Source organism: Phascolarctos cinereus, unplaced genomic scaffold (genome assembly GCF_003287225.1).
Source record: "Phascolarctos cinereus isolate Bilbo 61053 unplaced genomic scaffold, phaCin_HiC Scaffold_726;HRSCAF=1367, whole genome shotgun sequence".
Taxonomy (NCBI): domain Eukaryota; kingdom Metazoa; phylum Chordata; class Mammalia; order Diprotodontia; family Phascolarctidae; genus Phascolarctos; species Phascolarctos cinereus.
In genome coordinates this window covers 61,459,015-61,486,504 of record NW_027556098.1, presented here as the reverse complement: position 1 = coordinate 61,486,504, position 27,490 = coordinate 61,459,015, and the positions used below count along the sequence as shown (strand labels likewise).

The following is a 27,490-nucleotide window of genomic DNA, read 5'->3' as shown; positions in this document are numbered from 1 at the left end:
TTTCCCTTTTTTTTGGATATCTTTAGGATATAGACCTAGCAGTGGTATTGCTGGATCAAAGGGTATGTACAGTTTTATAGCCCATGGTTTCAAAGAACTATCTCAGCTCAGAGGCTTTGTTACATCCTGCTGAGATCAGAAAGCCGCAGGATGTGAGATGGAGAGTGGGAGTGAGGATAAGGCTTGGGAACCTTCACTGGGGTTAGGAAAGTCCCAGGTTGATTCTATTGGTACTCATCAGAGTATGATTTCTTCCACAGAGGGAACAGAGGGTAGGCAGGCTTTCACTACTAAAAAAACCTAAGAGGTTGCAAGAGAAGTTTAAACAGCAACCTGCTGGAGCCACTGAAGGAATGGCTGCTGAGGGCACGATACAAAGGAGCCCATACCTATACCCTCTTTAAGCAGACTTCCATCTGTTTGGTCATGTCCCCCAAAATATATTTTTGCATTACTTAGATGCCCAGGGTAGACATAGTTCTTTTCCCTTTTTTGGTGGCTAAGATGAAGAGCTGTGAGTCCCTGATTTCATAAAGATGAATTTCTGTTGCAGTCTCTTGTGGTTCTCTGTTGGTGATCTACCAGAGGAGATATGTAGTCCATAGGAAAAAAATGATCTGACAGATAGGATCTATGTGCCACCACCACTACCACCATCCCACCCTCACCTTCATGACCTACTGTGCCCCATGACCTGCATATTGGGCAATTAGATTCTGCATCCTGGGTGGAAAGCAAATGCCACAATGGTCATAGAATATAGCTATGGGTTTTTCCCACCAAACTATGTAGGTGTGAGCAGATAAACTAGTGAAGTTTGAGCAGGAGTTTGAGACAGTAGTGGTGGTTCAAAGACAAATGCCAGTGATAGAGAGACAGTCACCCTACTAGAGGGAACAAGGGCCAAGTCACTCTCTCCTCTCAGGATCTTTATGTGTGGTCTGTGAAACACAAGGTGGAGAAGAAAGCTACTCATTGCCAGACTATGGAGATGCTAGTAAAACTCTATGGTGAAATTTAGTACTTAGGTAATAAGGGCCCTTCAGCATCACCTAAACCCAAGGTATTCCTTAAAGCCCTTTGCATATCTGGACATAATGTGTTGTATCCATTGGCAGCCAGAAGGCCCCCAGTGGTCCTACTGGAAACTCTCCCAATTTCCATGGGGAGTTATTGGTTGTCCTTCATTCTCGAAGAGGACCAAAATGACATCACAGTATTAGAGTCAAGGTACACTGTGTCCAACTGTGGATGATCAAACCAATACTAGTTTGGAATGCTCTGCCACAGGTCAGACACAAATAGTCCATATGATCATTTGGGGTGGATTCCCTGAATCTGCACATCTCACATTTCCTTTGAACTACCTCAGTTCTGCTTTGCTCATAGAGCACCATGCCTTATCTGATGAGGGCACACCATGCTGGGCAGGCTTGTGCCAGTGTCTCCCATGTCACACAATCAATTCCAGAGTTCTTAAGAGAGACCTTGAGAGTGCCCTTGTGTTGCTTTTTCTGACCACAACATGAGAGCTTGCCCTGTGTGAGTTCTCCATAAAATAGTCTTTTTGGCAAGCTTACATTTGGCATTCAAACAACATGGCCAGCCCATTGAAATTGAGCTCTTCAGTAGAGTTTGAATGCTTGGCAGTTTAGCTCAAGAAAGGACCTCAATGTCTGGTACCTTATCCTGCCAGGTGGTCTTCAGAATCTTCCTAAGACAATTCAAATGGGGAGTTGTACACAGCTGACTGACAAGAGAAGGGATATTATGAACCTTTTTGAATCTGTCTCTTTATGGATGCCAGTTATTGTGGATAACACTTAATGGAAGCCCTTAGAATTTCCCAAGTCATCCAGCATAGATGACATCAAACAATATTAGGTCCCCAAGGGGAAAGAAAGATATTTTCTCTCCAGTGACAGAACTGAAGAAAGCTGGAATACTTTGCTATACCAACTTTCCTTATGAGGAAGACAAATGGCACCTATCAATTTATAGTTGACTAGAGGGAGATGAATAAAGTCATTGTGCCCATTACTTTGGATGTTCCTGACCTCATTAATGTGATAGATCAAGTAGCCTATGGGGTTATCAACCTTGCCAGTGCTCTGTTTTGTATTTCTGTGGCTCAGATTTGTCAAGAGTAGTTCACTTTCTTTTTTTTTTCTTTTTCTTTTTTGGTTAGGCAATAGGGTTAAGTGACTTGCCCAGGGTCACACAGCTAGTAAGTGTTATGTGTCTGAGGCCAGATTTGAACTCAGGTCCTCCTGAATCCAGGGTTGGTGCTCTGTCCACTGCACCACCTAGCTGCCCCAGGAGTAGTTCACTTTCAATGATAGCTTCATCATACTTCTTTGGGCTATTGGAACTCCCCCCCCCCATACTGTCACATTCTGGGAGTTAGAGGCCTGAAAGAGGCCATTGACGTTTAGCATGACATTAATGACCTAATGTTGACTTCCCTTCCGATTCACTAAGAAAAACCTTTTCATACTTTCTAATGTGTCTTTCTTCTTCGTGTATTAAAACTTTCTTATTTCTATCATCCAAGTCCTACTTTCTGTGAGTACATCTACAGAACTAGGGATGGGGACAAATCCCTCCACTACCTACATGCTACCTATGTAGCTTTAGATAGACATAATAAGGACTATTATGTATGTGCTTTTTAAGAGTATTGATGATTTTTCTTTAGCCTGTGCTTCTTCCACTTCTTATGCCTCTTCAATCTTAAAGTAATAGTGTAAAAGCTGGAAGGGACCTTATGGGAGGGTATAGCTTCTGGGAATAGGAAGGTGATAGTCCCACTGTATGATGTCCTCATCAGACCTCAAATGGAGCATTGTGTTAATTCTGGTTAATATGGCTTAAGAAGGACATTGATAAGCTATATTATGAGCAAAGGAGGGCAACTGGAATGGGAAAGGTCTTTGAGTTCACACCATACAAGGCTCAGTTGAAAGAACTGCACATATTTAGCCTGGAAAAGAGAAGACTTCAGAGACGACATGATAGCTGTCTTCAAGCATTTGAAGGGTTATCATGAAAAAAAGAGATTAGACGTGTTCTCTTTGGCACCAGAAGGCAAAACCAAGAGTAATGGGCCGAATTTGCAAAGAGACCAATTATATACATATATATGCACATACACATATATTTAAATTATATACATGCCTACATACATACACACACACACACACACACACACACATAAATCCCGAAGAATTAGAGCTGTTCCAAAAATGGAATAGGCTGCCTCATGAGGTGGAGGCCATGTTGGCCAAACAGAGGCTGGATGACCATTCCTGCGATATGTTAGAGTGGGGATTCCCTTTCATGTTTGGTTGGCTACTGAGTTCCTATCCAACTCTCAGATTCTGTGGTTTGATGAATTAATGATCTATTCCAACTCTTTTATTTTACAGATGAGGATACTATGGTCTAGAGGAGTTAAGTTATTTTCCCAAGGTCATATAACTAGCAAATTGTAGAACCAAATGGTATGACTTTATTTATTATCAATGCTTTATTTTATTTTATTTGACACATAAATGCCCCCATGCCCCCCCCCCGCTACCACATGTACCCCTACTGACTTGATAGATTCAGCCGTCATTTGACAATGTTCAGGAATATTTGAGACATTCAATCCTATATGGATACAACAGAATAGAATGTTGCAAACGAATGCCATGCAGTGTCTTGGATTAGAAGAGCTGGACTGTAATCCACCCTCGTGATGTTATTGGTCCTATTCAAAAATGAAGGATGAACAACAACTTATCAGCTTTATGACCTTGAAAGAGTCACTTAAAGGCTGTAGGCCTCAGTTTCCTTATCTGTAAAGCAAGGAGGTTAGATTAGCTTCTAAAGACCCTTCCAGCTTAAAATCTCCCAAGGAAATCAGGATTTTCCTGGAAAATTCAATGTATCCAATCAAGATTTGATAGGATTCTTCTAGCTCTAAATCTCTGGTTCCTAATGAAAGCGGGACTGTCCTGGGAAATTCAAGATTACATAACTGTGGTAGCCAGTAGGAAGGAAGGAAGGAAATGCAGTAAGTGGCTTAGGGAAGAAAATTTCTATAGTGTAGAGAGCATTGGATTTGTATTCATGGCATATGTATGACTTTAGAGGTCATCAACTGAACATCCTCGTTTTACAGATGAGGAAACTGAGGCCTAGAGAGGGTAAGTGATTTGCCCTGGGGTCGTACAACTATTAGATGAGGAAGGATTTGAACCCAGAACTTCCTAACTCCAAATCCAGTGTTCTATCCACTATATCATGCTGATTTTTCTACTTACTAGCTATGTATACCCTTGGGGTAATTCTTTCCCCCCTCTCTGGGCCTCAGTTTTCTTGTTTGTAAAATAAAGGGGTTGTTCTAGATGATCTCAAAGGGCTTTCACAGCTCTGAGTTTGTAGCCCTTGGCTTTTATCTTATCCTGTAACTGGGACATACCATGCCCCTGATATACAAGTTTTCAGGAAGCAGTAAGCTTTGTGGGATGTTTTGTGTTTAGCCCCTTACCCAAAAGCTCTTCCTAGATTCACAAAGATTATTTAAAGAGTATGGAGCTATCTCATAGCAGCCTTGTAATTGTTGGTATGAACTGAAAATCATTTCTTGCTGTATTAAGTTCCCTTGTACCCTGACCCCTTGTCTTCTCCCCACCCCCATACCCCCCCCCCAAAATAATAACACTGCAGAGGCTACAGACAAAAGACCATGTTGCTTAGCAACTAGACTGAAGCTAATCAACACAGCTCTGAATATTAATATTTTACCAAAACATGACTTAATACAGAGATGGTCCAAGGAACATGGCACTTCCTTTCAATATGATAATGCAAACCTTTTAGAAACCTACAATTTAATTAGCTTTATGTGTTTATATTTTCAACTAGTGATTTAATCTTATAAATAATAATAATAGCAATAACAGTAATATCACCCAACATTTTTATGGCACTTTAGTATCTCATTTTAACTCTATAACATTGGTAAGAAAGGTCTCCCCATTTTAGAGGGAGGGAAATAGGGACAAGAGAGATTAAGACATAACACAAAGACACAGATAGTCAAAGGTGAAGCTAGAAAGAAATTCAGGCTCTCTTAGATCTGAATTCACTGATCTACTAGGCTGAACTATTTGTTTTTTTAAGAATGTGTCTGTTTTGCTACCAACTTGAGATTGTGAGAGTCTGAGCCTCAGTTTCTATTTCTGTAAAAACGAGAGATTTGGATCAGATGATATCTTCAGCTCTCATGTTCCGTTCTGTGATTTTGCACATCGAGCGCAATACACACTGTTGCATTTTTTTTAATCCTTTAGTGAACGACCTTAAGCGTGCAGGAGGGACAGATGAAGAGGAAAAGAGAAAAGGAGATAAGAAGATGCGCTGAAAGAATGCAGGCCAAGAAAGTCTACTAATTAAACAAGGACTGGAGCTGAGCTCACTGAAAGGCTGTAAGGAGTACAATGGTGTGGGAATGAAAAGACACCCAACACCCCTTCTCTCACCACTATGGCCAGCTGTCAGCCTTGACATTATGGCAGCAATGCAGTGTTCAGATTAGGATTATTGCACAGAGGGAGAGGGGGAAGAGAGAGAAAGAGAAAGAAAGACGGGGGAGAGGGAAGGAGATGGGGATGAAGGGGGGTGAGGAAAGGCAGGAAGAGAGGTGAGAGGGGGAGGGAGAAGAAGAAGAAAAAGGAGGAGGGAAGAAGAGAGAGAGAGAGAGAGAGAGAGAGAGAGAGAGAGAGAGAGAGAGAGAGAGAGAGAGAGAGAAAGACATGCAGAGAGAGACTGAGAGAGAGAAGCAGAGAGAGACAGAGAGACAGAATGCCTTGGACCTTATCCAAAGGGCTCCGGGGCTACCTACAATTCCACAGAAAAAGACTGGTAAATGTTTCCTTGTCCTTTTGACTCTCCAGCCCTTGATTGAAGCCCTGATTTTATAATCTATATTCTGTGAGCATTTGCAACTCCCTCTTCTTTCTTTTCTCTCCCCCTTCCTCAATCTCCTCTGTCCCTTAACTCTCCACAAATGCTCTCCCCACCCCAACCCCTCCCCCACAAGCATACACTTGGTTTGTCCTTGAATGTTAGCAAGTAAAAAGAGTCTTAGAACTGGAAGGGGCTTTATATTTCCAACCTCATTTTAAAGATCAGAAAACCAAGACCCTAGGAGTTTGGAGGCCCAGGTCAGTAGTCCTAAAGTGGCCTGAGCTTGTAGTTAGCTCCTGTGGTTAGCCTCAGACTGTACTAAGTGTGTGACTCTGGGCAAGGTAATTAATCTGTCTGCCTCAGGGCAGCCAGGTGATGCAGCCAAAGGAGCACCAGACCTGGAGTCAGGAAGACCTGAGTTCAAATGTGGCCTCAGATACTTCCTGGCAGGGTGACCCTAGGAGAGTCACTTAACCCTTTTTTGTCTCAGTTTCCTCATCTGTAAAATAAGCTGGAGAAAGATAAAGTAAATCACTCCAGTATCATTGCCAAGAAAACCTCAGATGGAGTCAGGAAGAGTCAACTAAAAGCTACTGAACAACTGTCTTGGTTACTTCAACATAAAAGCACCTACTTCACAGGGCTGCTGTGAAGATTAAATGAGATAATCTTTACAAAGCATTTAGCACAGTCCTAGCACACAGTAGGCACTTAATAAATGCTTGTTTCCTCCCTATGTGCTGAAGCACCTAGCTGCCTCACCCCTGATCACCTCCAGGCCAAGATGAAGCATAGGAGGGCTTTAATGAAGGATGCCATATATAACTTTAACAAATTGGTTGCGTGCCAATATATAATTATAGGTTACTGTCTGTATCAACAATTTACAGTTGAGGTTTATTTTGTTTGCATGCACTTCTTAGTGTTCAACCATCATGGTGCACAAAGTGACAGATGCCAGAGATGAAAGTCATCGAGGTAATTGGAGCTGGTCAAATGATGGAGTTAGACCAAGGCGCAAACTGGTTATGTGCTGTGGGGCCTGGAGAAGCCTCAGTTCATAGGATTGTAGGTTTGTAGCTGAAATAGATCTCAGAGGCCATCTCCCCAGTGCTCTCATTTTAGACAAGGTCATTATGACCCGGAAATGTTAAGTGACTTCCCCAAGGTCATACCTTAGTGGCAGATTTGGATGTCCCAGGTCAAAATTCATTTAGCTTTCTACTGTTCCACACACTGGCTCTTGCTGCTACTGCTGCTGCATTTACTACACACATAGAGACCCTCTCAAATGTAGGAAGTGAGACTAAATGATAGGAAGTGAGACTAAATGATAGCATTGCTGGGACCACCAGGGTCCATGGAGACATGAGGATGCTGTGGACTCTGCTGAAGAGGTCTACTCTGATTATCAGGGGACTGAAGAACTAGAGTGAAAGGGTCAGGGATGAAAAGAAAGAAAGAAAGAAAGAAAGAAAGAAAGAAAGAAAGAAGAAGAAGAAAGAAAGAAGAAAGAAGAAAGAGAAAGAAGAAGAAAGAAAGAAGGAAAGAAGGAAAGAAGGAAAGAAGAAAGAAAGGAAAGAAGGAAAGAAAGAAAGAAAGAAAGAAAGAAAGAAAGAAAGAAAGAAAGAAAGAAAGAAAGAAAGGGAAGGAAGGAAGGAAGGAAGGAAGGAAGGGGCAGGAAGGAGGGAGAGAAGAAGGAAGGGAGAGAGAAAGAAAGGATGAAAGAAAAAAGAAAGGAAAGAAGGAGAGAGGGAGAGAAGGAGGGAAAGAGGAAAGAAGCATCGATAAAATGTTTAAAAATCCACAGAAGAAAACAAAAAGAATTACAGAAAGGGATACAAACAGGGTAATTTTTCCATACCCTGTTAAAGTAAACAAACACTTTAAAATAAATTGTAAATAACAAGTTTTTTGTTTACTATATAATGATCTTTTTATTCTTTATATCTTGAAAGGTTTGTGATTACAAATAAATGTTAGTATTTTAAAGGTTTTTTTGAAGAAGATGGTTAAAAATCATTAACAAAAGGATATAGGCAACATCATCCCTACAGCCAAAAGCCAGTGATGTTACCCTGTAAAATTTGTGAGGCATTGTGCATGCCCCAAGGGCACACATGTGCTACCCATGTGTCAGGGTGGTGTTGTGGATAGAGAGCCGGGTATAGGTCCTGCCTCTGACACATTCCAATTATGGGAATACAGGTAAGTCACAACCTCTCAGTGTCCCAGGTACCTCTCTAAGACTAAATTGCAGACCAGCTGCAGATTTGTGTTACTCAATGGAATTCTCCATGCCAATGAAATCTTAGATCTGGTCTCTCAACCCCTGAGAAAAGGGTATCCATATGACTGCTGGAAAGATTTCACAGTAGCCAGCCTTAGTGACCTTTTCTACAGTTGTCTACTGCTTCTGTATTCAGTCTTTACCCAAGGCGAGGATCTGCTTCCGCTGTGACCAGATTCTGAATTGGACTGGGAAGAGGAGTGGGTGACGTGGAGGACTAAACCAGGCCTGTTAAAATGAGTGGGATACAAGGTAGTGAGTCATATTGGATGAATGCCCAAATTGACCTGTGACACTCAAAGGGAAAAGCAATATGACAGTCACATTAAGGTATTAGAGACTTACAAATTATGGACTGTTCAGTTCCAAGATCCACAATTTAAAGGGGATATTGGCAAGTGTCCAGAGATGGGTAACCAGAATGGTAGAAGCTCATGCTCCGTGAAAATCAGTTGATGGAAGTGGCCACATTTATATTGTTGTTGTTGTTATTTGTCCTTTGCTCTTGAAGAGGACCAATGACATCACGAGGTAATGTCTTGACCTGCAAGTGAATGGGATTTAAGTGAGGTAGAGCTGAGAAAAGTCATCAGCCTCACTCTCTCCCCCAGAGACACCAAAGTCCAGCGGCAGGACAAAAGTCAAGAGTCATGTTTAATCTGGAGAAGAGAAAACTCAGTGAGGCCTCCTTCAGTGATTTGAAAGGTTGTCCCACAGAAAAAGGCTTGTCCTGTTTGACTCCTAAGGGAAGAACCAGGAGTAATGGGATGAGGTTACAAAGAGTCAATCTTAGGCTTCATATCTGGAAAACTTCCTAACGATTAGAGCTATTCCTCCCAGTGGTATGCTAATAAATGTTTAACAACCAGATCTCTGAAAGGAAAAAAAAGTACCCATGACAAACTTTTAAATATAGTTTATATTTTTAACATTTTCTCCATCACTTTCTTAAGTCTAGGCAATGACCAAAACTACAAAATCAAACTTTTATTTGTAGTATTTGCCAGTTTCCAAAGTATAAATATTCACACTGAAAATGCAACAATCGGCTCATTTTAAATTGGCTCTCTTACACCCTTGATTTCTCCCCTTTCAAGCAAAGGCTAGGTGACCACTGGTTAGGTATGTTTTAATAGGGATTGATTTGGGGTATGGGTTAGACTAGATGGCCTCAAAACCTTGTGATTCAGTTACTTTTATGAAGTGCTGCTGTTCAGTCATTTTTCAGTTGTGTCTCTCTCCCCGTGACCCCATTTGGGGTTTTGTTGACAAAGACAGAGTGATTTGCCATTTCCTTCTCCAGTTCATTTTACAGATGAGGAAACTGAGACCAATAGGGTTAAGAGACTTGCCCATGGTCACACAGCTAGTAAGAGTCTTAGGCTGGATTTGAACTCAGGAAGCGTTCCTTTATGAGGGGTACTTATAGTTTAAAACCAGGATAGGGAGCCAGGAAGAATTCTGCATGCAAATGACTAATGGTAGAATTTTGTGGTAGAAGAGAAATTTTGGGAAAGGACAAATAATGGAAAGAAATATGGCATAGTGGAAAGAACTCAAGCCTGGAGACTTGAGTTTGAATTTTAGCGTCATCACCCTTGATGAGTTTGGGTTGGACTGGGGGAAGCAACAGGCTGAATTCTCTTACGCTTTAAGCTTCCTCAGCTATAAAATGGGGAAACAGTACTGGCACTATTTACCTCACAGAATTATGGGAAGAAAATTGATTTCTAAATCTTAATGCACTACTTTTTAAAAACATGCACTATTAAAATTGGGATAGGAAGCAAAATGTAGAGGTCAGAGAGACCTTAGAGATAATCCAGCCTAATGGCTTTTTTTTTTGTCTAGGCAATGAGGTTAAGTGACTTGCCCAGGGTCACACAGCTAGTAAGTGTTATGTGTCTGAGGCTGGATTTGAACTCTGGTCCTCCTGACTCTAGGGCCAGTGCTCTATCCATGGCACCACCTAGCTGCCCCCTCTACTGGCTTTTTATAAGAAAGGAAAATGGAGATCTAGGTTGGGGAGATGACTTGTCCAAAGCCACATAGCTAGTGAATGGCTCAACCAGGACTCCAACTCAGATCTCCAGACTCCAAATTCAATGTTCTTTCTACTACAACCATCTGTTCCTCCCTGTGACCCCCCCAAAAATGCCGTAGAAAGCAACCTTCCACGCTTCCTTACCCATAACACCGAATCCATACTGAGGGACTCTATAATCGGTGTAAAGCCCCCGAGGCTCATTCCAGAGATGTTTTTCTTGCTCATTTCCTCCTGAATTTCTGCTCGGTGCTGCAGAGGGGGCAGAAAACATCAGGGTAAATTGAGACACACACTTCCTTGCTATCCAGCAGGAATGACGAGCAGTAATGGTGGCTCTCCTAACCCAGAATCTGAAGAAGTGGCATTAATCGTCTATTCTGTATGTCAGGCACGTTGTGGCCTTAGTAAAACCAAAGTGGGGTTACAGTGTTTAGGGCAAGAAAAGACCTTAGAGCCCATTAAATCCAAGCTCATTATTTTACAGCCAAGGAAACTGAGATCCAGGTTAGTCACGGGACTTGCCCAAAGCCACAAAGGCAGTACGTAGCAAAGCCCAGAACTGAACGCAGGTTGTCCTATTTCAGCTCTGGGGTCCTTTCAAGATTTCACTGGCTCAGGGCTCCTTCACCTGGGGTCCATACTCCTTTTCGGGGGTCCATGCACTTGAATGAAGAAGAAAAGCACATCTTAATTTTTACTAGCCTCTTTTTAAATTTTTTTTTTGTTTTTTACTAACCTCTAAGTGAAATTGAACATTTCCTTTAATTTCTTAAGGACATGGTTCTGAGGAGAGGTCCTTAGGGGTCTATGACACACAAAAAGTTAAGAACCACCTGCTCTAGGGGCTAAGCCCCTCTTCCCAGAAATGACTTCATATGTATTTGAATTCAATTTTCTATGTACGCGTGGTCTCTTGCACCCCCACCCCCCACTCCAGAATGTGAGATCCTCAAGGAAAGGACTGGTCTGTTTTTGTCTTTTTGTCCCCAGCCCTTAAACTGAAGGCCAAGCACACAGTAGCTCCAGAAGAAATACTTGTTAAATTGACTTATATATACATACACAATTATGAATAAAATACAAATTAGCATTTAGAAACAGTACTCCTGAAATAGCTTTTCATATTCTTTTAAATGGGGCTACAACATCAGAAAGTTTTCCTCTATACATAGATTTGACCCCATTCCTTCCGATTACATCACCATGAGACATATTTCTCAATCCCTTTCCTTGAAAAGGACCTTTTGTCCTCTGCTCTCCTCTCCTTCAGATGCTGTTGTACTAACTTTTGCGCTGACATCTTTAAATCTCCTCAGGCATTCCCTCCGGTCTCTTAATCATTTCTCTTGCTCCCTTGAGTGGAGGTCTGAATAAGGCAGGTGAGCGTGGAGAGGCACGTGTCTGAGGATATAGAAGTAAGCATGAAGCAAAAGTGGCTTGGGTCATAGAAGGCTTACTTCATTTGGGGCACTGGGGCTCACACCAGACCACAAGTCCACAACTAGAATTCATCAACACTTTACTGAGCTGAGATCACTGATCAATCAATCCACAAGCTCCTACTCTGTGCCAGACATAAATACATTAAATAAGATTATTCCTTCTTATGAAGAACTTACATCCTAATGGAGAAGACAACAGGCATATGAGTATATATGGAATAAATACAAAGAAATACAAAGTGGTTAAATATAAGAGCATTAGCAGTTGAAGGAAAAGGCTTCACGGAGAAGGAAGTGTTTGAGCTATGTCTGGGGGCAGCTGGGTAGTGCCATAGCACACAGAGTGCCACCCCTGAAGTCAGGAAGACTTGTCTTTCTGAGTTCAAATCTGGCCTCAGACCCTTACTAGCTCTGACCCTGGGTAAATCAGTTTATCCTGTTGCCTCAGTTTCCTAACCATAAAATGAGCTGGAGAAGGAAATTGTAAGCCACTTCAGTATCTTTGCCAAGAAAACCCCAGCTGGGATCATGTCTAACATGACTGAAAAAAATGACTGAACAACATTACAACAACTTGACGGAAGAGAAATGAAGTGAAAATGAGGAGGTAGTGCATTCCAGGCATGAGGAACAGCTAAGGCAGAGCTATGCAGATGGGAAATTGAATGTGAGGAAGAAAGAAAAAGCCAATTTGAATGGATTGCGGAATATGGAAAGGGGAATAATATACAATTAGGCTGGAAAGATAGATTGGAGCCAGGATTTGAAAGCTTTTTAAAGCTAAACAGAGGAGTTTGCATTTGATACTAAAGGCAATGGAAATACACTGAAGTTGTTTGGATGGATGGGGTGACATGGTCAGACCTGCACTTAAGGAAAATTACTTTGGCAGCAGTATGGAGGCTGATGTGAGATGAGGAAAGAGCTGAGGCAGAAAGAACAATTAGGAGGCTGTTGCAATAATCTAGGAGGCATAAAAGTACTGACAGCACCTGCCTTTTGCTGTGTGGAACTTCAGCCAAGTCTAGGTACATAGAATGGTGGGAAACTATTAATGAGGATGAGTCATCCAAAGTATTTCAAAGTAATCCAGATATTTCTCAAATATTCAGTTAAATGGGATGCCCCTGAGCATGATTCACTTTAGAGGTTTGGGAGTCCTGCAATGTCATGCCAAATTTAGAGCCAGAGGCCCCGGGTTCAAACCTGGCCTCAGCTTTTTAAAAAAAAAATTTTTTTAAAACTACTTTTGTAACCCTAGGCAATAACCTCACTAGGGATAGTGAAAGGCTGCACTAGATGGTTTCAGAGGTCCATTAAACTCTAAATTTGTGATCCTCTCATTTTATTCTGCCCATGCTTTCCTGCTTGTCTCAACCTAATGCTACTTATCCATATATGTCTGGATTCAGCATAGTGCCTGACACTTAGTAGGTGCTTAATAAATGCTTGATTCTTCAAGGCTCATCTCAAATGCCACCTCTCCCACAAAGTCTTCTCTGACCACCCCAGTCTTAGTGATCTCTCTCTCCACCGAATTCCTAGAATGATTGTCTGGGGACCACTTATTCAGCATTTAAATAGTGCCTTCTATCACTTTTTCTTCATGTGCATAAGCCTTACACTTCTCTCCAACTAGCTTATAGGCTTCTGAGGAGTAAGGAAAGAGTCTTAGACATCTTTGTGCCTTCTCTCCCTCCCCAAAGGGCCTAGCATATTTAGACATTCAATAAATATGTGTACATTGCTTTTTTCCATTGACCAGTTGATGAGCAGGTCTCTATGTATGCAGAAAGCTGTAGCAGGGAAATCATAGCCCTGAAGGCAAAAAAGGCAGATATATTCCTCAGCTCTAGTGTGGGGTGGTGCAGAGCTCCCTGCAAACAGGGAGGCATCCCTGGCACCATTAGAGGTAAGCAAAGACTCTGGGTACTCTTTGCATTAGCCCCACTCCTCCTCCTTCTCTCTTCAATCTGCCTGACTTTTCATGCTTCTCTAGTCTTTACTGTTATAGTTAGTAGCACAGAAACCATCTGTGATCCCTGGGTGTATAAAAACTAATCAAGAAGTGAATCAATAACCTTAGGGGAACAATAATATTTCAACATGGGACTTGCCTGAGAAATAGCAAATATTATTTATATACAGATGCCATTGATGACTCTCGCATTTCATCTGTAACACTGGAGATACCTCCCCTTACCTCTAGGGCCCTTTCAAATTGCTACCCCATAGGCCCATCTTCACTCTAGTCCACAACCCTCCACCAATGACTTTACCTTTTTTTTCCCCCAGTAAATCAGAAAGCCCATTTAGTTAAAAATAAAGCCATTTTAATTAATTTTGTTGTTGTTGTTCAACTGGGTCTAACTCTCCATAACCCCATTTGAGGTTTTCTTGGCAAAGATACTGGAGTGGTTTGCCATTGCCTTCTCCAGCTCATTTTACAGATGAGAAAACTGAAGCAAACAGGGTTAAGTGACTCATCCAGGGTCACAAAGTTAACATCTGAGGCCAGATTTGAACTTAGGAAGATGAATCTTCCTGACTCCAGGCCCCATACTTTATCTACTGCACCAGCTACCTGCCCATTTTAAATAAATAGTAAAATGAGAAAAGAAGTAATAGAAAATTCCTTCTATAAAGCTGAGACAGACCCTTCCACACATATACTCATCATCAGTGGGAAGAGTTAGCATGTCTAAGGAGCTGTAGAGACACTGATAGTCTCAGTGACATCATCACACTGATCTCTCTGGGCCTCTTCTCTGCTGTACAATTACTCTCTTTTAGGCCTATAGCCAGGTGTGGCAGCCATTCTTGGCTTCTCCCTACTAGGTGTCCCATCTCTGCTTGTTCTCTCCTGGTCACACAGCTGGTGTCATAAGTGGAATTTGAAGACTCAGCTAGGTGGCGCAGTGCATAGAGCTAGGATTATATCTATCTGTTTCCTTAAATATTATTAGTCTAGGGGATATGACCAGGTTTAGGCTAACTTCTGATTGCTGTTTTATTACTGGGAAGAAATAGGACCCCAAGTTTTATATACAAGGCTTGACCATTTTCCTTCTAAATACTATTTCCATAAAGAGTGCACGTAGCACTTCATCAGGAAAACCCATTTATCCAAATCAGTAGCAAAACAGAAATCAGAGGAAGTATATGTAGGTGAACATATATGAGATAATACAGAGTTAAGGAGCTCTCCCATTGGGAGCATGGTAACTCAGCTCAACCAATAGAGTCTTAGATCTCATACAAAAGGAAACTTCCCAAAGTCTCTAGTGTAGCAAGCTGGGGATAGGAACATGATGGAGACTGCCAGCTCCTCTCATGTCATCCCAGAGTCTTTTCCTTCCACAACCTGAAATGGGCCTGGCCTCTTCCAGCTTCCCTCTTGAAGCATGAAGCCAGAAGTACCCATGGTGACTTCAGGGCCCAAAGCCACTCGAAGCTCAGAAGGACCTTGAAGACCACCTGAAAAAGTGAAGAGACTGAAGCTTAGAGCAATCAACAACTTTGCCCCTCCCCTCATGCAGGGCAGGGCATTCATCTCCCCCCAACAAGAAGAGAGTTCCATACCAATGGGCTTTGGGCCCAGGGTTACAATAATAATACAAAAACATTTTAATTTGTTTTTTTTTCTTTTTGGTGAGGCATTGGGATTAAGTGTTTTGCCCATGGTCACACAGCTAGTAAGTGTCAAGTGTGTCTGAGGCTAGATTTGAACTCAGGTCCTCTTGACTCCAAGGCTGGAGCTCTACCCACTGTGCCACATAGCTGCCCCATTTTAATTTCTAATATAGTAAATATTGATAGCTATAACCAGAATTGTACTGCAGCCAGCTCAAACCAGCTCGTAAGAAACAGTTGTTAAATTTTCAGTGTATTTGTACTTCAGAAATTGGCAAATATTCAATATCAGGGCAGATTTGTAGTTTTATTAATTGTCTAGACTGAATAAAATTATGAAGAACATGTTAATGATGCAAATTAAACTTCGATGTATGTCATGCATACATGATTTCCTTTCCCCCAATCCCCCATCTGGTTGTTAAACATTTGCCTACCAGAACACTTCTAGATATAACCTACATAAATAAAATCTCATTGGGAGGTCTTCAATAATTTTTAAGAGCATAAAGGTCCCTGAGACCAAAAAGTTTGAGAACTGCTAACCTAAATTAAGGCTTAAAAGAAAATAAAGATTTCTATAGATTGAGGGGAGAAGGAAGTTAATTCCAGAGTGGGAATAGGAAGGGGCAGCTTGTTCAAAAGCATAATAGGTGCAGGAGGTACCATGTTGAATTCAGTAAACAGTCAGTAGTTAGGTTTGCCTGGAGCATAGAGGGTATGAAGAGGAGTCACGTCAATAAAGGCTGGAAAGATAGATTGGAACCAGGCTGTGACCATAAATGTCAAGCTGAATAGTTTCTACTTAATGTGAGAAACATTTGGGAGCAACTAAAGTTTTGTGAGCAGGGGAATGACGTGTTTGGACCTGTGTCTTAAGAAGATTATTTGAACTGATTATTAGAGGAAGATAGATTGAAGAAGAAAGAGAATGGAAGCAGGGAGACCAGCGAGGAGGATATTACCACGGTATAAGTGAGAGGTGATGAGGGCCTAAACAGGGCTGCTGGCTGTAGGCACAGAGAATAAGACAGATTCAGAAGATGTTGTAGAAGTAGCACAGACAAGACTTGCCAACTGGTCGGACATGGGGAGTAAGGGAGAGGAGAGCCAGGAGTGATTTTAAAATCAATGAACCTGGGTTTTTGGTAGAATGGTGGTCCCCTTCACAAAAATTGTTTGGAGGAGGGAGAAGTTGGGGGGCAGAAAGGGAGATGAGGAGTTCCCTTTTGAATATGTTGAGTTTGAGAGTCCTTGATTCAAATTGTGTCTGGTAACCTCCCAGTCAGCAAATATTCAAATGACCTTTGCTAAAGTGTGTTTCATAGTTTGAGAATCTTGGGACATCAAGGATGACCTGTTAGTGATGAGTGTATCAGTATGTTTCTTGTCTCAAATCCCAACACCTGAGGCACATTGGCCAGACTAATACAGTATTGCTGATGGGATGTTCAGCTAGAAATGTCCAGCAGACAATTGGAGGTGTAAACTGGAATTTCAGGAGTGAAATTTGGGGGGTGGGGGTGTATGTGTGTGTATGATATACACATACATACACACACATATATACATACATACATATTCATGACCAAATTGTGATGAAATCTCAGGATAATAATAGGGTGACAGTGTCAGAATGAAATGTGACAGATAAGTAGAAAGAATAATGGTTCCATATTTAGAAGTCCTTGATTTGAATTCTGACTCTGGTGCTGTATAACCTTGAATATATCATTTGACTTTTCTAAGCCTCAGTTTCTCCATTAGTAAAATGAGGATGCTAGATCAGTCATCTCTAAACTTTGAAAATCATGTACCTGTATTAGTAAATAAATAAATAAATAAAGCTGAGCACTCCTCATGTACATGTTTATTTAAATTATATGTGCGCAGTATTGGACAAGTAATTATATAATATATACTATAAAATGTATGCAAAAAAGAATTTTAAAATAATGAGAAAGATAACCTAATATTTTCTTCTAGAATCAATAGCAAACCACTTGGGGCTGCTGTTCAGTTGTGTCTGACAATTTGTGACTTCATTTGGGGTTTTCTTGGCAAAGATACTGGAGTGGTTTGCCATTTCCTTCTCCAGTGGGTCCCCATTTTACAGATGAGGAACTGAGGAAAATAAGAGTTAAGTGACCTGCCCGTGGTCACACAGCTAGTAAGTGTCTGAGGTCATATTTGAACTCAGATCTTTCTGATTCCAAGCCCATTGTTTTATCCACTGCACCTTCTAGCTGATTGGGGAGATATAAAAGGATGGTCTCGACACAGCGAAAGCTTAGTTGAGATTAAGTGACATAAATTTGTAGTGGACCCAGTCAGCATGGTTTTATGATTTTCTTCATCTCTGTTTGGTGCCATGAAAGTAGGATTGAAGGCAGCAGATGGTGGGAGTAATCCAATGCTGAGGCTTGGCAGAGCAAGATCAGCCATAGGAGAAAGAGGCAAACGACTCAAGAGAGAACAGAGTAGAATTAAATGGTGCATGATGGGTCAAGATAGTGTAGAGAGTATAGCCAATGCAGCAGTGGTAACCTGGGAAAGAACTGAGGGGGTGGAGGGAATTATAGATGATGATGAGAATGAAGGATGGGTTTAGTTGCAAGGCAGAGGAAAAGGTGGAATGGCAAGAGATTATGATCTGAAAAAGGAATTTCAGAGTTCATGAACATGGAAATGCAAGGTTGTGGGTGACGGCAAGATCAAGGGTATGATCAGTTCAGTGTGGCTGAGCTGATGAGGACAAGTAGGTCATAAGAAATGAATAAGCCAGGCAGCTAAGTGGCGCAGTAGATAAAGCGCCGGCCCTGAAGTCAGGAAGACCTGAGTTCAAATCCCACCTCAGACACTTACTAATTGTGTGACTCTGGGCAAGTCACTTAACCCCATTGCCTAGACAAAAAAAAAAAAGAAAGAAACCCCAAAAAAGAAATGAGTAAGCTGAGGAATTGGAAAGTTAGGGTGCTTACAGGAGCATCATTTATACATTCAAGTCCCCTACTCTTAGGGCAGGAATTGGGAAGGAGAAAAAGATGGTGAGCCAGGCACTGAACCCATTGAAAGGAAGGAAAGTGACCTGGAGACTGGTAGGCAACAGCCAACATAATCACCAGTTGAAAAGTGATGGGTGGTGAGTGTGTGAGTAGAGAGAAAGGGACAGATGGAGGAGATGTGGAGGTAGAAATAACAATATTTGACAAATGATTGGATGTGTAGAGAGATGGGGAATGAGATATTGATGAAGATAGTATCAAGTATTCAAGGTTGTGAACCTGAGTAGAAGGATACCAGTACCCTCAGCCAAAATAGGGAAGTTTAGAACAAGGTTGAGTTTTTTTGGAGGGGAGGAGGGGGAAAGACAATATAGTGAGATCTATGATATGTCACAACTCATCTATACCTTGTGACTCACTGTCCTACCAAAAATGAAAAGAGGAGGGGTGGGGAACTCTGTCCAGGTCATTGTACTGGAGTTCTGAACTCATCCACCAAAGGATGATTGCCCCAACTTCTAGGGGATGGGGAAAAGAGTAGGTATGCTAGGAGTGAAATGGGGAGGAAGAAGAGGAATTTTCCTAATGACACTTTCGTAACTACTCTCTGGGGTATCTAAGTAGTGATTAAATTATAACTACTAAATGATCCAGTTCAGAAAGGAAAAAGTTGAGAGTTTGCATAGAAGAGAGAGGGGACAGTAAGGAGTGGTGGGAGATAAGGGGAGGCATGTTTGGATTGGAGACAAATCCTACAATTGGCTGTAGCTGGGATGGAGGGAAAGATTTGACCCATTCTCACACCCTCAAATTAGTTGATTAGATACCTCTTGGGGTTGGGCCATGGTGCCCTTGGAATTAGGCCATGAACCCCTCTGCCCCAGGTAGATCCAGCCCCAATTTTGGAGACCACTGGTCTAGATCATCTCTCAGATCCCTTCCAGCTGTAAAATCTGCATCATAAGGAGTGGATGGGGGAAGGACAAAGATCCCTCCTCCCCGATGTTTTTCCTCTTTTGGGGCTATGGGTTTTGTTTTTTATTTACCTCATTTTTCCTCGTTTCATCCCACCCTCATCTCACCTCACCTCCAGACTTTTAATTACTAACCACTTTGAAAACGACAAGCTCAGTGGACGTGTTACTATGATAAATGTGCAATTAAAACCACAGGAGCAATTACACTAATTCCAAATTTTCCACTTTTGGCCTTGGCTGCACTATGTCCCCACATTTGCTACCCTTTTCACCTAGAGGAGCAGTGACTTAGTGGCTGGTGCTAGAAGTCTGATCCCTGTTGCCACTCCTGGCATAGCCGCAAATAGGTGTGGCCAAGTCCAAGAAGTAACACACCAGCTGCAACTCCTGTAGCAGAATATAAGTCCTTGTGAGGCTGGCTAATCCTGTTATCCCGAAGTTCCTGTTGTATAAAGTGACTTGTCCCCCAGGAGAAAAAAAGGTTTCTAAATTTCAGGAAAAAAAAATTAATTCCGGTTTATTGGCTAAGTTGCCCATTGCAAACTATTTACAAGAAGTTATGGGGAATATTCTCTGCCATGGAAAAGCTCTGAAAATAAATCCCATTAGAGGGGGTATAATAAATTACAATACAAACATTTGGGGAAGAAAAATGCTCACATTCAGAGTGAAAAATGTGTGTAATGTAGGAAAGAGACAGGCACCACTTTTGGAACAATCTCCACCAAGAAATCAGGTCTTGGGAGGAAGGCGTCTTTGTGGGGGTGGGGCCAGGATTCCATTTCCCACAATTTCCTAATGGAAGTAATTAAATAGCATGGAGGGGGTAAGAAAGGATGAGGGTTATTTCTTGTCCTTTGTCCTCAAAATGACATCACTATGTTGGAGTCAAGTTACAGTGCGTCTTACTGTGGCTGACCAGACCAATACGGGCTCACAAGGCTCTACCACAGGTCAGGTACAAATTGTCCATATGAATATTTGGGGTGGAAATATCTCTAAATTCGCACATCTTATGTTTCTTTTGAACTACCGCAATTCTCTTTCACTCATAGAGCGCAAGTGCCTTCTTTGACGCAGGCACGTCCTGCTGGGCAGTCCTTTGCCAATGTCTCCCATGTTGTACAATCAGTTCCAAAGTTCTTCAGAGAGACCTTGAGACTGTCTTCGTATAGCTTCTTCTGACCCACCATGGGAGTGCCTTCTTTGTGTGAGTTCTCCATAAAACAGTCTTTTAGGCAAGTGCATGTTTGGCATTTGAACAACCTGCCTGTCAGAGTCATGCTTTCCACAGTAGAGTTTGAATGCTTGGCAGTTCAGCTTGAGAAAGTACCTCAGTGTCTGATACCTTACCTGCCAGGTAATCTTCAGAATCTTCCCAAGTCAATTCAAATGGAAGCAATTCAGTTTCCTGGCATGGCACTGGTAGACTGTCCAGGTTTCACAGGCATACAACAAGGAGGTCAGCGCAACGGCTCTGTAGACCTTCAGTCTGGTAGGGAGCCTAATACTTTCCTCTCTCACGCTTTCCTTCACAGCCTCCCAAACACTGAGCTACCTTTGGCAATGCATCAACCTCATCATCTCTGTGGGCATCCCTGGAAAGTATGCTGCAAGGTAAGTGAACTGATCCACAGTATTCAAAACTTCTCCATTTGCTATAACCAATGGTTTCATTGCTGGATGGTGTGGTGCTAGCTGGTGGAAAATCTGTATTTTCTTGGTGTTAATTGTTAGGCCAAAATTAGCCCAAGCAGCAGAGAATCGATCCATACTTTATTGAAGGAAACTACTCCATGGTTCACCTGTTAAAACGAATTGAGAACACTTCATGGATCCGGTGCTATGAAGACCATTCTATGGGGTGTGTTTAGTGTTGCACTTCCTGGTTACATGAACCATGTGGGAACTTTGAAGTCTACTTCCAGCTGCATGTGACTCAGAGCTAAAGGTCTTATACTCTTTGAGATGACAGAAAGTCCCCTTATTGCATGTAGGGCCAAGAGTTGATGACTCAGTAGTTGTCTAAAAGGAATCAACCCAACCCTCAGCTCTCTTTCTTTCTGGCTATGAATCATCTCAGGACTCTTTTGTCCTGCAGCCCCAGAAGGGGATGGAGGAAGGAGAGGCTTGCCCTAGCAGCCCTGGCCCTTGCCCACCAAGCAGCCCTGAGCACACAGGGTCTTATACATAGCATGTATTCTGCCGAGGCAGGGCAAACAGAGGCTTGGTTTTGCCATCCTTTCAAAGAGCAGTTGCTGGGGACTTTTCACCTACCACAAATACATTTCTGAAGAGACACTTATTTGCTTTAAGATCAGGAAAGTCCAAACACACACAAAAAAGGCAGAGCAAACCTAGGCCCAGGCTTACTTAGTCAGGACAAGTACTTTAAATGCCATGTGCTCACTACTGAATGAAGGCTGGGGAGGGGGAGGAGGCAAACCAAACCTTCCCTTTCCCCACCTACCTCTGGAGGAACAGCTGGAAAAAGGCCTAACATGATCTGTAGCTGGAAAGGAAGGAAGCTCAGGGTGAGGTTGATACTTTCCAAACATCCCAAACTCTTCTGGCTCTATAGCCAAAAAAGGGTGTATTTGAAACTCAGACCCCGTTATCTCTAAGGTGTCCTTCCAGCCCTAATATTGTGGGACTCTAAGCCTTGCTTGCCTTCCCATTGTTTTCCTAGTCTCTGCTTTCCAGGACAGCTACACCTTTAGGTTCTCTTTCCCTCCTTGCTAAGAACTTCTTGGACCTCTCTTTAGGCATTTAAATATATCATGCCTTTTATTTTTAGTTAGCTGGCAAAGAAGATAGAACACTGAACACTGGACCTGCAATCAGAAAGTTGTTTTTGGGTCATTTCAGTCATATCTGACTCTTTGCATTATTTGGGATTTTCTTGGCAAAGATACTAGAATGGTTTGCCATTTCCTTCTCCAGCTCATTTTACAGACAAGGAAACTGAGACAAACAGGGTTAAATGACTTGCCCAGGGGCATACAGCTAGTGTCTGAGGCTGGATTTTATCTCAGATCTTCCTGACTCCTGGCCTGGCACTCTGTTCACTTTACCACCGCTGTTCAGAATCAGAAAGACCTGAGTTCAAATCTAGCCTTAGACACTTACTGGCTGTGCGCCCCTGGGCAAGTCATTTGACTTGCCTCAATTTCCTCATCCCTCCCAGGTTTGTTGTGAGGATAAAATGAGACTTTTTGTAAAATGCTTCATAAACCTTAAAACTTTATATAAATGTTAACTGTTTGGTTATCTTTTCATGTCTTATCAACCAGAATAATACAAAGTAAGTTTTTAAGGGCAGGGCAAGTCCAGTACATTTTTATATCTCCTGACACCAAAGTATCTCTAGGGCATTAAAAAAAAAACCCACCAAAAACTCTGTGGCTCACAGGTTGCTCTCAGATCACAGAGAGGCACTTATGCATTAAGGGACGACCCTGTCTTTCCTCTTATAGGATTTCACCATTTTTTTCTCTTGAGCCTCTTGACCATGTCCTTAACACACATCTTCTTGGCCTTTCTCTTGCTCTTCACCAAGCCCTTTAAAAGAATCTTCAGTCTTTTTAAGGATTATAAACTCCCTAGGGCAGTGACCCTAAGGATGCTTTTTTGCATCATCCACAAGGCCTCCACAGTGCTTTGAAGACAGTCCAAAAGCAATAATTAAGCACCTACTATATGTCAGGTACTGTACTAAGTTCTGGAGATACAAAAAAAAGGCAAAAAACAGACCTTGCTCTACAGGAGCTCACAGTCTGGTGGGGGAGACAATATGCTAACCACTATGAACAGACAAGATACACAGGGGACAAACTGGAGATAATTAACAAGGGAAAGCTTTAGTATTAAAGTAGAATGGGAAACTTTTTGTAGAAGGTGAGGCTTCAGCTGGAACTTGAAGAAAGTCAGAGGATCCAGGAGGTAGAGATGAGGAAAGAAAGAATTCTAGCCAGTGAAAATGTATAGAGTTGTGTGATAGAGTGTCTTGTGTGATGAACAGCCAGGAAGCAAAATCACTGGATCACGGAATTGGGGAAGGGAATATAAGATGTAAAGTATGAAAAGACTGAAATGGTTGGGGAGGGTGGGACCAGATTATGAAGGGCTTTGAACTCCAAATTGGATTTCATATTTGATCCTGGAAGTAATAGGGAGCCATAGGTGTTTGCTGAATGGAGTGGGAGGGAGTGATGGGTTGCTTGGGTGCTTGTGCTTGTACTTGGATCCCAATTTCTCCCTAGTCTCAGAAACGCTGTCTCTGACAACCACTCCCCAGCCCAAGGACACTGTGCCTAGCAGTTACTCATGCTTGGGACCTAGCAAGACCCTTATCTCTCTCCCTGGTGCAGCTACACAAAGCTGGGTGAGAGAGTGCTGGGCTGCTCAGGCCCCAGCCCTCAGATCATGTCTCTGGAAGCCTCCCAATTCCTTAGCAAACTCCTGTCTTGTGAGAAAGCTTTCCCTTGTTGCAGAGCACTCTCTTATCAAGACAGAGAGGGGTGCCTTACCCAGCCCAAGGAGTTTTGTCCTTGGCTGGCCCAAGGACTCTTCCTCCTGCCAGGCTCCCAAGAGCTATACCTGTCTGGTATACTCCCTGTACTTTCCCATCCATAGCTCCCAAAGACACCTGGACCTTTGGATTACCTAATTGGTATCCCTGGCATTCCTTTCCCATGCCCTTTTCAATATAAACCCTAGCTCCATCCAAAGTTTCTCACAGCTTCCTTAAGAATCCTTGCCCACTGAAAAGCATAACAATAAATCTTTGCCACCTTGACTTAAAGAATGCTTGAGTCTGTGAATTCATTCCAGACAACCCCATCCTGTCTTTGAGGGGTTCTCAACCTCTCAGACCATGACAGGAGTATGTGACATGGGGCCATCTCCAGTCATCCTGATCTATATCTGGCCACTGGCCCCTGAGGAGAAAGTGAGGCTGGTAACTTTACACAACACCACCTCACTTAAATCTAATTCACTTGCAAGTCTTGACATCACCTCCTCATGCCACTGTCCTCTTTGAGAACGAAGGATGAACAACAACAACAACATGGTCAGATCTGCACTTTAGGAAGATCACTTTGATAACTGAGTGGAGAATGAATTGTAATAAGGATAGATTTGAGGCAGAGTGACCAACTGCAGACTGTTGCAATAGCCCAGGTTTTGGTGATAAGGCTCTGGACCAGGAAGGGGGTAGTAATCAGAGGAGAGAAAAAGAGGTATAAGAGAGATGTTATGATGGCAAAAGGATAAAATCAACAGTAACATTGGATATGGGAGGGAAGACAGAGTGAGGAGTAGAGGCTGACAGTGTGGGTGACTGGGAGGTTGGTGGTATCCTCAAACAGCAATAGAGAAACTTAGAAGTGGGAGGGTTTAGGGTCAAAGATGAGTTCAGTCTTGGACATACTGAGTTTAGGATGTCTAGTCTGCAAGACAACCTTGCAGACTTAGGCTTTCAATAAATGCTTGAGCTTTTAAAAATATGTGCTTTTACTTATCCCCTAGATTCAGGAATGAGGAGTCTGGATCACAGCTCACAGATCACAGAATCATAGCTTATTGGATGCAGAAGGGACCTGAGAGATCACATTCAAATGCCTCACTTTACACATGAAGTAACTGCCCAGGGAAGTGACTTGCCCAAGGTCACAGTTCCTGGAAGATCGCTGAACCAGAAACTAAGGTCCTTGTAACTCCAAATTCAATGCTCTTTCCACTCTACACCAGTCGTTAACAGGGAAAATTCAGGAGGAAACCTCCTGCCCTGAGGTCTTTTTAAATGGGTTGAAACACAGAACTGTGCCCTGTAGCCGAAAGCCGAGCTCCTTTGATGGGCAACAATAGCTCTGGCTTCCACTGATTGGGGGGGTTAAATTAGAGCATCCAAGCTCCATTCAGCAGTGACTCAAACCAGCGTTATCAAAAGCCTAGCTTTGAGGAGGCCTTCAGCACGACTGCAGCTTAGCTCGTAATGATGAGTATTCCTAGGCGGAGGAAGAGCTGGCTACCGGGAATGGAACCAGCGTTGGAGGGGGAGGAAAAAGCCTCTCAGCCACAAACGCTGTAGGAGCCCTTTCTGCTGATTTTAATCATCATAAATGCTGGGGCCAAGAGACTGTGTTAAGTGCTTCCTCCACGCTGAGCCCCGCACCCAGTCTTCTGCTCCCGAAGCCTCCTCCCGCCTCATTGTAGCTCCCTTTGCTTCCCAAGCACACCTTGAAAACAGCTTCATTGGCTCGATGCTCCTCCACTTTCAGGCATGTTTTTTTCGCTGCCTGCCTCTAATGAAAGCCCTGCCGGCATCTGCACCAGGTTGTTCCTGCGCGTTGCGAACCCGCTGCTGCAGCCTCCTCTTGTCTCAGGGAGCGGCCGGATTCAGAATTCCAGGTTCTCTCCCCAACTGCCAATTAGTCGGCCACCTTAGGTGCTAGATCCTGGTCAGACACTAATGGCCACTGGTTGTGACGGAGAGGGGATTCTGGGGCCCATCCATTACCGCTGATTAAGGAAGATACAGAAAGGCTTTGAGTATGGGCTGGTGACTGCCTGTTATCCCAGGACCGGCCTAGACAGTTTGGAAAAGCTCCAAAGGACTAGTCATTCATGAAGACCGCTTAGAAATGCAAGCGCCGTTCTCTCTACCACCCCCACCCTCTCTCCCTTTGAGGAAGATAAGTTCCTAGAGGGCAGGAACTCAAAGCTAACACCGTGCCTTGAGGTTAGTAAGTGCTTTAGTAAATATTTCTTGAAATGAACAGAATTGAAAGTTGTCAAGTACAAAAGGATTGCAATCTGTGTTGGTGAAGGGAGTACTCACATTCATGACATCCAAGAATTTAGAGTGGAAAGCCAATAAGGATAAGGTGATTAAATCAAACCGAGCAAAAAGATGGACAGCCTATGTAAAACAATGAATGGGCTTCAGACCAGCACAGTTAATTGTCTATCTAGAATCCTGCCCGAAGCACTAACTAGCTGTATGACCCTGAAAAGTTACTTAACTTTCCTCTGCCTCAGCAATACAGGGTGCTTTAAAGTTTGCAAAGCACTTTACAATTGTTACTCATTTAATCTTCACAGGAACCCTGGGAGGTGGGTGCTATTATTATCCCCATTTTATGAACAAGGAAAATGAGACAGAGGTTCAGTGAATTGCCCAGGATCATACCACTAGAAAGAGTCTGAGGTCAAATTTGAATTCAGGTCTTCGAGATGTCAGGTTCAGCACTGTATCCACTGTGGCATCAGCTGCCCTCGATGAGGCCTCTAAAGCCCCTTGCAGCTTTATACCTATGATCCTGTAATCCTACGGTCATATCTCAGTCACCCATGCCCAGTTTGGGCAAATTCTCAAGGTCCTCACAGGAGCTCTGGTGATTGGACTAGGATCTTCATTGGCAAAGAACAAATGCACCCTCCCTGTTTAGAAGGAGATCAAAAGAAATTAATATATGTAGAGCACTTTGCTAACTATGCCAACTATCATTACTGTAAATAATAATTATTTACTGCCTACTGTAAGCCAGACACTGGGCTGGGTGATAGAGCTCTAAAGGCAAAAATGAGACAGACTCTGCCCTCAGGGAGCTTGCTTTGTGTCAGGGAAGAGGATACATGCACACATAATCACATATACCGTAGCTACAAAATATATACAAGGTAATTTTAAATAGAAACTCAAGTACTTAGAAGGAGGGAATGAATGAACTTTGAAAGAAAGTTTATATATGCATATCTCCACTTAGAAGTGTTCAGCAGCTGGATAGTGATACCAGATTACAATTCAGGAGAGAAATTAGGGTTGGATATATAGATTTGGGAGCTATCTTTTATAGAGATGATAACTGAATCACAGATGAGGTCACTAAGAGAGTATAGAGAGAATACATGAATAAAGAATGAATTAATGAGAAAGCATTTATGGAGTGCTTACTGTGTGCCAAGCATTATGCTAAGCTCTGGGGACACTAATACAAAAATAAATGTCTGTGCCCTCAAAGAGACAATGAATACAGTGGAGTGTGGTCCGAGAAGGGTGTTTTGGTTTGGAAAGTCACAGGAACGGTGAATGGAGCAGTAGATTGACCTACTCTTTCTAGAAGCAATTTGAT

The 27,490-nt window shown here is 42.5% G+C and overlaps 1 long non-coding RNA gene across 1 annotated transcript; it reads right to left on the bottom strand.

The window, feature by feature from the left end:
• Nucleotides 1-7,921: 7,921 nt before the first annotated feature.
• LOC144454311 (uncharacterized) lies at nucleotides 7,922-25,732 on the bottom strand. Its single transcript, XR_013482690.1, has 3 exons — nucleotides 25,595-25,732; nucleotides 10,437-10,544; nucleotides 7,922-8,792 (listed from the first exon to the last, which is right to left on the bottom strand). It is a non-coding gene; the product is annotated as an uncharacterized LOC144454311 (long non-coding RNA).
• Between the last annotated feature and the right edge of the window lie 1,758 nt (nucleotides 25,733-27,490).